This window comes from Convolutriloba macropyga, chromosome 10, assembly GCF_964194025.1.
Source record: "Convolutriloba macropyga chromosome 10, txConMacr16.3, whole genome shotgun sequence".
NCBI classification, from domain to species: Eukaryota; Metazoa; Xenacoelomorpha; order Acoela; family Convolutidae; genus Convolutriloba; species Convolutriloba macropyga.
Window position 1 is genome coordinate 53888221 of NC_134477.1, and position 12285 is coordinate 53900505.

The window sequence follows — 12285 nt, forward strand, 5'->3', positions numbered from 1 at the left end:
GTTGGAGTTCGTTGCTAACTTTGCAGCACACATTTGCATGTCAATTGCATTGGCTTGTCAACCAAAACGATAACAACCCAAACTCTTTTTGCAAACTCTGCAGTGAATATACAGGAGATGATCTTGAAAAAAGAGCTCTAATCAGCTAGACGTTCTCAAACGAAAACTTAGTCCGGAAAGCATGAACTGTCGATCAAGTGCAATTCGACGGTTGTTTGTTTATCAGAGAAATGTATTATGGAGACCGTAAACCAAATGAGAGTTTACGAAAAGATATTAGAGAACTAAAAATATATGAATTTAATGCCACCAAAAGTACATAGATTGTGTAAATTATCAAAAGTTCTCGGCCGTTTTTCAGTCGATGCATAGGACGGTGTTTTTAAAACATTAGTAGAAGTGATTTTTTGAGGTAAAACAACGAACGTGCTCAATGCTCTGCAGGAAAAAAACCCATTTAGTCACAGAGCTTAACCTAAATATATAGTAAGCAATCTACGAAATGGGGATCTAACGTTGCATCCTTCTGTTCGAAAAAACAAAGAACTTGTCTAAAGACTTGCCCCAATGAAATCAAAAGGCAGCCACTGTCCATCTCTTCTTGATTCAATGGAATGGGTAGAGTTACTGACATCATACAAATTCTCCTCAAACGTTCTCTGCAAAACCTTGTTCGTACCTGTAATGAAATTTATGCACCGGAGAACCCATTTTTTTAAATTCAAATAACGCTTATTGTCTGATTGTACTCATTAACGGCCCAGTGGGTCGACCAATTGATACTCGCGAAGTCCTAAGATTAGTTACATAATTCAGCAGAGTAAATTGCATTAAACAGAAAGTATAGGTATTGAGCGGTAACGTAGAGCTGAGTCTTCTAAAATACGGTATCGAACATGGCATTCATGCAGTCCAACGAAGTTTTCTTGAAGATAATACTGAAGCTGCTCATTGGCGCAAAGAACGAATTTAACATCCTAAATAGAGAGCTTGCTCTGAAAAAAAACAGAAAATTCTCCTCCTCAGTTTATTTTTCTTATGAGACTTCATCAGTTGCTATGTGATTTCAAAAGCATATTCGAAAACAACTTAGCCTTCTGAAATCTTATCTCTCAAAATGGCTTCTTACTATGATAAACATGAGACGATGTTCTCTTTCTGGTTAAAGCAAGTGATCTCAACTTTCTTCTAATTAAAGACATTGCAAGAGAATATGAAAGATCTATTCGGATATTTGAATGGTCACAGAACTAAAAACCTGCAGATGCAAAAATTCGTCATGAAGGAATCCTCCAGAAAATCCAAAAGCCAAAAGAACAGCCAAAAAAAATTGGCAATGACTACAACTATTGGCTACAACTTTAAAAAATAAAGATTCAAAGTCACCGGTTGACTTGCCGCGCTCGAGTTGATCAACTACCCTCTAAGGGGAGGCAGGAACTTTTTTCCATGAGAATTTAAAAAAATATATCTCGAAACTTTTTTCGTTGAAAACGAGGTTTTGGTCAGAAGCGGTACAACATGGAATAGGTTGGTCAGTTTCAATCTTCTTTGAAGGAATAGGTTGGTCAGTTTCAATATCCTTTGAAGGAATAGGTTGGTCAGTTTCAATCTCCCTTGAAGGATGAAGACTGCTGGCTTCGTGGAAAAAAATTTATTAATGAAGTTTTGACCAATTTGTCTGCCTGAGGACCACCGCACGTTCATTACGGAGTGACAACGAACTGAAATTCGAACTTTCAGATTCAGGCCGTGAAAAGTAGTGATTTTAAAGAGTGGAATACTCAATTTTCTGTGGCATCTTTTTAAAACGAGCTGTAACGCGCTAAAGAAGTGCACTACCTTGTGGATGTAGACAGATTGGTTCGTGAGTTGAGGGAAAACACCACTGATGGTGAGAAGTTACGTGAAATAGAATTGTTGGCAAATTGGAACCCCAAAAATGGGCGTGAGATATCAATGAATAGTGGGGTTCAAAAAGTTCACTAGCTGTACCATTTGATATAGGGTGTGGTTACTATGAAAAACATGAAACAATGTTCTCTTTTCTGGTTAAAGAAATTGATCTCAACATCCTTCTAAATTAAGACAGGACAAATGAATATAAAACTTACTTGTATATTCCAGCCGAAACAGAGCTATAACCCTGAAGATTTGTCCTTCAGATAATCAAAAACTAAATATAATCAAAAACTATTTCAGATAATCAAAAACTAAAGCGAAAAATTGTTGATGAAAAATCTCAGCAAGGAAAAAGGCACATTTTTTTGGTCTGGTTAATGAAAAAGGAGCATTACGCTGGTCGAATTCCTTTTTTATAGAAAAGACTTCTTATCAATCTAAGTAAGGGAGAGTTTAGAGATAAAATTTTCTTAGCTATTGATTAAGTCGCCTAAAGTTGTTATCATCCAAAAGCTGGCTATACTCAGTTCGTGATTATTATGCCAACCAGCTCATAGAGGTTTGCGATGATGTCAAAAATGAGACTCTTCTTCAAATTTTGCAAGGTGATACGTTAGCAAATAGAAGTACCACTACTGATGACAACGCTCAACCACTGCTAGATACAACTGTTAATGGCTTCTTTGAATTGCTCTTTGGTTTGAAAGTTTAATTCGTATGCTAGGAATTGCCTCTGAAGGGTAAGTTAGGTCGGGAAAGGCAATTTCTGTCCTTCGCAATAAGAAAGAAGATTCAAACTTGAGCGTGATCACATACATGAGGAGTCAGCACCCTACAGTAGAAGCCTCGAAAGGAACAGTTGCTTGAAGGGAGGCCGCTGTTCTAGATTTCTCTATAAGTTCACCTTAAATAATGATTCAAAATCACTGCATTCTAGATATTGGGTTCTGATTCACTCAGCTATTTTGTTTGTAGTTCTGTTTTTTGTCTTTCTCACCTTTGATACTTTAATTTTTGACTACTGTCACAATTTATACTTGTATATAGGAGTTGAATTGCCGCCCTCGAACTGACCAACTAACTTTCTGTTACTTGACATTTTAAAAAAATTATATATATCAAAACTTTTTTTGTTGAAAACCAGGTTTTGGTCAGAAGCGATAGGTCATGGTGGTAGAGCATTTCCCAGAAAAAAATTGGTCAGTTTCAATCTCCTCTGAAGGATAAAGACTGCTGGCTTCGCGGAAGAGAAACTTTTTAGTGTAAATTTGATCAAATTTTCTGCTTGAGGACAACCGCACGTTCATGAAGGATTGACAACGAACTGAAATTTGACAATTCAATTTCACTCCTTGAGATTTGCCAGCAAAACTTCTTCTATGGAACTTGTAATCTCGTGAATATTTCCACAGAGTATATAATTTGGAAAAGCGGTGGGTTTAAACAGTTGATTACTCAATTTTTTGGCATCTTTTTGAAACGAGCTGTAACGCGCTAAAGAAGTGCACTACCTTGCGGATATAGACAGATTGGTTCGTGAGTTGAGGGAAAACACCACTGATGGTGAGAAGTTACGTGAAATAGAATTGTTGGCAAATTGGAACGCCAAAAATGGGCGTGAGATATCAATGAATAGTGGGGTTCAAAATGTTCACTAGCTGTACCATTTGATATAAGGTGTGGTTACTATGAAAAACATGAAACAATGTTCTCTTTTCTGGTTAAAGAAATTGATCTCAACATCCTTCTAAACTAAGACAGGACAAATGAATATAAAACTTACTTGGATATTCCAGCCGAAACAGAGCTATAACCCTGTAGATTAGTCCTTCAGATAATAAAAAACTAAAGATAATCAAAAACTATTTCAGATAATCAAAAACTAAAGCGAAAAATTGTTGATGAAAAATCTCAGCAAGGAAAAAGGCACATTTTTTTGGTCTGGTTAATGAAAAAGGAGCATTACGCTGGTCGAATTCCTTTTTTATAGAAAAGACTTCTTATCAATCTAAGTAAGGGAGAGTTTAGAGATAAAATTTTCTTAGCTATTGATTAAGTCGCCTAAAGTTGTTATCATCCAAAAGCTGGCTATACTCAGTTCGTGATTATTATGCCAACCAGCTCATAGAGGTTTGCGATGATGTCAAAAATGAGACTCTTCTTCAAATTTTGCAAGGTGATACGTTAGCAAATAGAAGTACCACTACTGATGACAACGCTCAACCACTGCTAGATACAACTGTTAATGGCTTCTTTGAATTGCTCTTTGGTTTGAAAGTTTAATTCGTATGCTAGGAATTGCCTCTGAAGGGTAAGTTAGGTCGGGAAAGGCAATTTCTGTCCTTCGCAATAAGAAAGAAGATTCAAACTTGAGCGTGATCACATACATGAGGAGTCAGCACCCTACAGTAGAAGCCTCGAAAGGAACAGTTGCTTGAAGGGAGGCCGCTGTTCTAGATTTCTCTATAAGTTCACCTGAAATAATGATTCAAAATCACCGCATTCTAGATATTGCGTTCTGATTCACTCAGCTATTTTGTTTGTAGTTCTGTTTTTTGTCTTTCTCACCTTTGATACTTTAATTTTTGACTACTGTCACAATTTATACTTGTATATAGGAGTTGAATTGCCGCCCTCGAACTGACCAACTAACTTGCTGTTACTTGACATTTTAAAAAAATTATATATATCAAAACTTTTTTTGTTGAAAACCAGGTTTTGGTCAGAAGCGATAGGTCATGGTGGTAGAGCATTTCCCAGAAATAAATTGGTCAGTTTCAATCTCCTCTGAAGGATGAAGACTGCTGGCTTCGCGGAAGAGAAACTTTTTAGTGTAAATTTGATCAAATTTTCTGCTTGAGGACAACCGCACGTTCATGAAGGATTGACAACGAACTGAAATTTGACAATTCAATTTCACGCCTTGAGGTTTGCCAGCAAAACTTCTTCTATGGAACTTGTAATCTCGTGAATATTTCCACAGAGTATATAATTTGGAAAAGCGGTGGGTTTAAACAGTTGATTACTCAATTTTTTGGCATCTTTTTGAAACGAGCTGTAACGCGCTAAAGAAGTGCACTACCTTGCGGATATAGACAGATTGGTTCGTGAGTTGAGGGAAAACACCACTGATGGTGAGAAGTTACGCGAAATAGAATTGTTGGCAAATTGGAACGCCAAAAATGGGCGTGAGATATCAATGAATAGTGGGGTTCAAAAAGTTCACTAGCTGTACCATTTGATATAAGGTGTGGTTACTATGAAAAACATGAAACAATGTTCTCTTTTCTGGTTAAAGAAATTGATCTCAACATCCTTCTAAACTAAGACAGGACAAATGAATATAAAACTTACTTGGATATTCCAGCCGAAACAGAGCTATAACCCTGTAGATTAGTCCTTCAGATAATCAAAAACTAAAGATAATCAAAAACTATTTCAGATAATCAAAAACTAAAGCGAAAAATTGTTGATGAAAAATCTCAGCAAGGAAAAAGGCACATTTTTTTGGTCTGGTTAATGAAAAAGGAGCATTACGCTGGTCGAATTCCTTTTTTATAGAAAAGACTTCTTATCAATCTAAGTAAGGGAGAGTTTAGAGATAAAATTTTCTTAGCTATTGATTAAGTCGCCTAAAGTTGTTATCATCCAAAAGCTGGCTATACTCAGTTCGTGATTATTATGCCAACCAGCTCATAGAGGTTTGCGATGATGTCAAAAATGAGACTCTTCTTCAAATTTTGCAAGGTGATACGTTAGCAAATAGAAGTACCACTACTGATGACAACGCTCAACCACTGCTAGATACAACTGTTAATGGCTTCTTTGAATTGCTCTTTGGTTTGAAAGTTTAATTCGTATGCTAGGAATTGCCTCTGAAGGGTAAGTTAGGTCGGGAAAGGCAATTTCTGTCCTTCGCAATAAGAAAGAAGATTCAAACTTGAGCGTGATCACATACATGAGGAGTCAGCACCCTACAGTAGAAGCCTCGAAAGGAACAGTTGCTTGAAGGGAGGCCGCTGTTCTAGATTTCTCTATAAGTTCACCTGAAATAATGATTCAAAATCACTGCATTCTAGATATTGGGTTCTGATTCACTCAGCTATTTTGTTTGTAGTTCTGTTTTTTGTCTTTCTCACCTTTGATACTTTAATTTTTGACTACTGTTACAATTTATACTTGTATATAGGAGTTGAATTGCCGCCCTCGAACTGACCAACTAACTTTCTGCTACTTGACATTTTAAAAAATTTATATATATCAAAACTTTTTTTGTTGAAAACCAGGTTTTGGTCAGAAGCGATAGGTCATGGTGGTAGAGCATTTCCCAGAAATAAGTTGGTCAGTTTCAATCTCCTCTGAAGGATGAAGACTGCTGGCTTCGCGGAAGAGAAACTTTTTAATGTAAATTTGATCGAATTTTCTGCTTGAGGACAACCGCACGTTCATGAAGGATTGACAACGAACTGAAATTTGACAATTCAATTTCACGCCTTGAGATTTGCCAGCAAAACTTCTTCTATGGATTTTGTAATCTCGTGAATATTTCCACAGAGTATATAATTTGGAAAAGCGGTGGGTTTAAACAGTTGATTACTCAATTTTTTGGCATCTTTTTGAAGCGAACTATAACGAATTGATGAATTACACTTCTTCGCGGATGTAAACTGATTGGTTTTGTGAGTTGAGAGAGAGAGCAACAATGATGGTGAGAATTTATAAGAAATAGAATCGTCGGCAAAGTGGAACGCCAAAAACTGACGTGAGGCAACAATGAATAGAGGGGTTAAACAAGTTCATGAGCTGTTGAACGATCAAAAAATACAGTTTGTACCATTTGATAAAAAGCTGGTTTTCGCGTTATGAAAGAGACAACTTACTCTGATAAACTGAATGAAAGCATTAGTGCCAGTCAGTTTGAGGCTGCTAATGGAGAAAGCGACGATCCAATCATATAAACTGCGAAATTGATAAATAACGGTCTGCATCAAGGCCAACAATTTTTTCTGGAGATTGTTATTATCATTGAAGTTTTCCCGGTTCTGGGCTCAGTTATTGATTACGATAGAAAACTGTTTTAATTTAAAGGAAGAACTATAATGACCATTCAAATTCACGCCAAAAAAACTCATGTCTTGAAATTTGACAATTCAAATTTACGCATTGGAATTTGCCAGCAAAGCTTCTTCTATAGAACTAGTGCTCTTGTTAAAAGACTTCCACAGAGTATACAATTTGAAAAGGCAGCGGGTTTAAAAAGTTAATTACTCAATTATCTGTGGCATCTTTCTGAAACGAACGAGAACGAACTAATGAATTGCACGTCCTTGCGGATGTAGACAGGTTGGGTCGTCAGTTGAGGGAGAAAAAAACTGATGGTAAGAATTTATGTGAGATAGAATTGTCGGCAAAGTGGAACGCCAAAAATTGACATGAGACACCAATGAATAGAGGGGATAAAAAGTCATGAGGTTTTGAAAGATCAGTAACTACTAGCTGTTCTTTTTGATAAAGGATTTGGTTTTCGCGTTATGAAAAACACAATCTACTCGGATAAACTGAGGGAAATCCTTAATGCCAGTCAGTTTGAGGCTCGTAATGGCAAAAGCGACGATCTAACCACAAAAACTGAGAAACTGATAAATAACAGTCTGCATCAACTAATGAAGCAAGGAACGATAAGTGAAAAAATTGATCATAGGCTTAAGATGACTGGATTGCAACCACCCAGGTTTTTTGGTTTTGCTAAATACAAAAAAAAACGGTACGCAGTTTTGGCTTGTTCCGTCAATACCCGGTAGCAGTTACGAGAACCTCAATAAATTCTGGTCTCACTTTTTGTAGAAGTTATTAGGTGCAAATATTGAGAAAAGCCCAAAGGATGCTGGAGGCGCTTTAGAGGAGATCAATTTGGAAGAAGATGAGCTAGTAGTATCACTCGATGTTAAAAGCTTGTACACCAATGGATCCGTTGAGGAGACAATTGAAAAAGCGCTTAAAGAGCTGTATTCCAGTGACGAGGTTCCTGACGTTCCGAGGTCAGCTATGAAGAACTTTCTTTTTGAGAGTAGCTGTAACGGATGCTCACTTTAATTGTAATAAAATGTGGTACAATCAATCGGACCGTTTAGCTATGGGTTCTTCCCTGGCGGTAATTTTGGCAAATTTGTGGATGAAGTTGTTTGGAAAAATCTTTGCACAAACCAAACGAGGGAAGCGAGATTAAAATTCCCGACATAAAGCAAATGTGCTTTGATTGTAACCGACGCGTTACCTACCGAATGAAAAGAGTCGAGTTTGAATCGTACTAAACAGTTTTCATGAAAACTGCCAAGTATCACTGACAAGCAGTAAAAAATTATGCATGCAATTATGTATGGATCTGTTCCTATTGTGCGGAAAAACATACAACAGAGGACACACTGGAATTAGAACTATTCAAGAGGTATGCGGATGACAAAGTGTGTACTGTCAGGAGGATTTCTCTAGATTACCTTGAGTATGCACATTCCCTTTACCAAAAACTGACAATTCATTCTTCAGAAACCCAACTAGAATGCAGACCTGGCAACCATAGATCTAAACATGAACTTACACGATGAAAGAAAAATTAGCTGACATTGGTATCAAAAATCAACTGATACCGGCACAATCCTAAATTTCCCTAGCTGTGCAACGTTAAAATGTAAGAAAAATGTAATTCAGGGGAAAGTACATAAAACTTTTAATGAAATCATGACTGGCAATCCCTTAATGTAGCTCTTAAAAAAATCAAGATATCTGGTCTAAAAATCATTATCCAACTGAGTGCCGCTTTATGAATGGTACGTTGGATAAAATAGTCACGAAAGAAAAAATTACGCAAAACCCACCAAAAATGATCACAAAGATGATCATAAACCGATATTTTTTGTTCAATACAGAGGAAGCCAATCAAACTTTTGCAAGTAGACTAAAACCATTGGTTGACATTCAGATCACTTTTGCACCTAGAAAATATTAAGAACTTGCTTGCCCACCTTGAAATCTTCTTTTTATAAAAATCTGAAATCGCAAGTGGTATATAACGTTACATGTATTGGATACAGTTACTTCTATGTTGGCCAAACCAGCCAACATGTCACCATCAGAATTTGGGAGCACCAAAAGAAATACTCCAATGTGGGACAACACTTCGTTGAATATTGTGGCACAGCGCATAATATTGAATGGTAGATTCTAGATGCATCTCGCGTGGTTGATCAACTGATGACAATAGAAGCGATCTACACCAAAAAGCTGAACCGCAAATAAATATGAGCGATGAGCGTGTCGCACATGTTATGCTTGAAATTCGGTTCGGTTGCTTTGTGTTCAATGATTTAGGTTGAACTCCTTTGATTTAATTTTGGTATCACTTGCTTTTTCGCATTTTTATTAGTCTTCTCATTAAAAATTATTCGTTAGAAACAGTTTCATGTTTCAAGCAATTGCCAGGAACTAAATTGCAAACGAGTATCAGATGAGTAGTAAAAAGCAGTATTGAAAAGCATTTTTTTCCTCGTTTTTTCTAAAGACTATTTTTTGTTGTGGTTGCATTTTTCATTTGAATTCCGTTCAACTAGATTCTTAAAATTCTTTAATTACCTGGAGGACATGACTTGGAAATTCTTGTGCAGCAATAACGAAACATATCTAAATAAAAACCGTATAAAAACTAGGGCGGAAGGCTATAAGGAATTTCGTGAAATAGTAGATGTTAGCAGAAAATTAAAAACTCTGCTTTTCCAAATTTTCTCGATTTGAGTTTTTTTCTGAAAGTTTTTTGCTGTATAGAGATTGCTTCAAAAACCCAGCCAACGGAGTAATTTTTTATGTATTGGTATAAAACAGTTTTTACTTTGTTTTGGTGTTTAAACAAAATTGTAAAATCCATTACAATATTAAATGTTTTTTACAATTGTGGCAACTGAATGATTAACCCCCCCCCTCGTTCTTCTATTTTTCCCTTTTCTGTTTACCTTTCATTTTAAAAGCTCCCCTTTTTCACCCAAAGTAACCTCTAATTGGGAAAAAATGCTGTTCCTTTTTTTCGCTAAGAAGCGTAAACTTAATGTGAAATTTTGACCGAAGAGAAAAAGCCGGCCGCACATATATATTCCCCCAATACTTCTATACTTCAATAGAATATCATCCAATTCAGTAACCGGACAATCTTTCGATTATTTGAAACTGTATTATTTATTTTAAAAAAACGCAAAATTATAAAAAAGACCGTGTACACAATCAGGCAGCGATGGATGTAGGATGGAAAAAAAGGGATGATGAGTAGCACTTAGCTGGATGCTGCACTTCAAGCTATTCCCCTCCAGACAATGTAAAGACGGCCCAGTCACAAAAATAACCAACAAGTGGAGAGTAAAGCACCTATATATATATATATATATATATATATATATATATATATATATATATATATATATATATATATTTATATATATATATATATATATACATATATATTTGTTGATATATATATAGCACACATAGGAAATTGGTATGGAAGGATTAAAATAAAAATGGATTATCAAGGAATAAGCTAAAGAAAAAAGTTAAGCAGCCAAACAATCAGTGCAGCCTTCCCTCCTCCACAACGGCGCTAGTCGAAGTCTCACTCAGAACACGACGCTTGAGGGCGCCACATCCCCTCAAGCGGAGAACACAGCGCCTCAGAAGTGCGAAGCTGATTTTCGTTCGGATTTAGCTTATAGTATCGGCGTACGGCTCACCGCGTGTTTCGCTGATCTTGATTGGGAGTTGTTTCCTAACTCTCGATGCTTTTGGCCCAGCAACGCTCGAGCAACAAAAACCAGTGCGTTGAAAATGCTGTGTTCCGTTTCGCAGATTTGCTTTTCGTAACTATTTGGCTTGATGCTCTCGTGATATTTGTATGCATCTTTTATGGTCTAAGGGCAGCTCTTCGTGTGAGGGTTGAAAATCTTCAATTCGAAGAAAATGCGATTAAAGCGGGAGCCCCAAAGATAGTTTGCTTTGATTTCCAGTCGAGCGTTATCATCAGTAGCGTTGGAATTACACGAGAAAATTTCTCTATCGAACAACTGAAGTATTGGCTCGATCTGGACATTGTGGCAAACCTCATCCATCAGGTTTGCAAACACGTCTCTGAGTTCGTAGGTTCGTATTCCCGCCTTTGGCGCAATGTAGGGCATGGGTGAGGCTAAATTCTCTCCCGCATGGGCATATGGCTGCCGTGTTCTCCGCTTCCCCGGTGTAGCGAGGTGCTATTCCATCACGGAACTCAGTCTTCGTGAGGTCAAAACCATGTTTTAATAACGGAAGAGCGTTAGGCCAGCTAGATGCTCCTTTCTCGGAGGCCAGCTGGATAGTATGCTTCGTTTCTGGTAGATCGTTTTCAATTTTGGATTTTTTCAAGATGAGTTCACGTTGCTTGTCTTCTTTCCCTCTGAGACTCATCTTCGTTTATTCTAATTCTCAATGTTGAATTTCAAATGTATCATTATTGAATGACGCCAATGGACTTGAGAGTTCAATTGATTGCTCAAGACTTTTATGAAGATCTTGTGGGAGGGCGATGTTAAGCCCACCCATTCTGAGAGGGAGAGGAAAAAATTTTCTTTCCTATTGGATTATACCTTTACCAACGATGTTCGGTATGACTCGCTCAAGCTGCTCCTCCACCTTGTCCAAAAAATTGTCCATGGTGGCTGTAGTACGCGAGAAGACGCTCAAATTCTGTCTGTTGAACCGCCTTCGTCAAACATGCATAGGCATTCTGAGGAGAGGTGAGAGCAAATTGACAAGATCTGTTCAATTTTTCTGTGTATTTAATTTCTGCATCCTTCAAGAAATTTTTACTGGCATCAGAGCTTCCGATAACTGATCCCAGGACTTGAGCATTCTGTGTGATTTCCACAATTGTTCCTGCAAACACAGTTGACGCATGGCACTCGTCTCCTGGCTTATTTATCAACTGACACTTCGGTGGTTGACAAGATATCCGTACTTTGGACCGAGCTGAGTGGGCTTGTCGAAGAGTGCCCTGATACCTTTCAAATTACCGGCGTCGCTACCATCATCAGCATGCCATTTTTGTGTCAAGGAGTCATTGTCAGGTCTTGTTATTAGGGGTAGGATTGCGATTCCATCCATTGTCATCGCAAGGGGATCGCCTTGTGTGGTACCTTCCTGAGGCAGAATGGTCAACTTACCGACGTAGAGAGAAAACGGATGGCTATAGGAATTCTGTAAGGCAGCATGCAATGTTGGGCATAATGATCTCACGTTCTCTAATGCTTTTTGTCTATTGTGCACGTTAAATGCGTTTTTGGCATCAATTAGTATAATGGCCTCTTTTTCGGGATC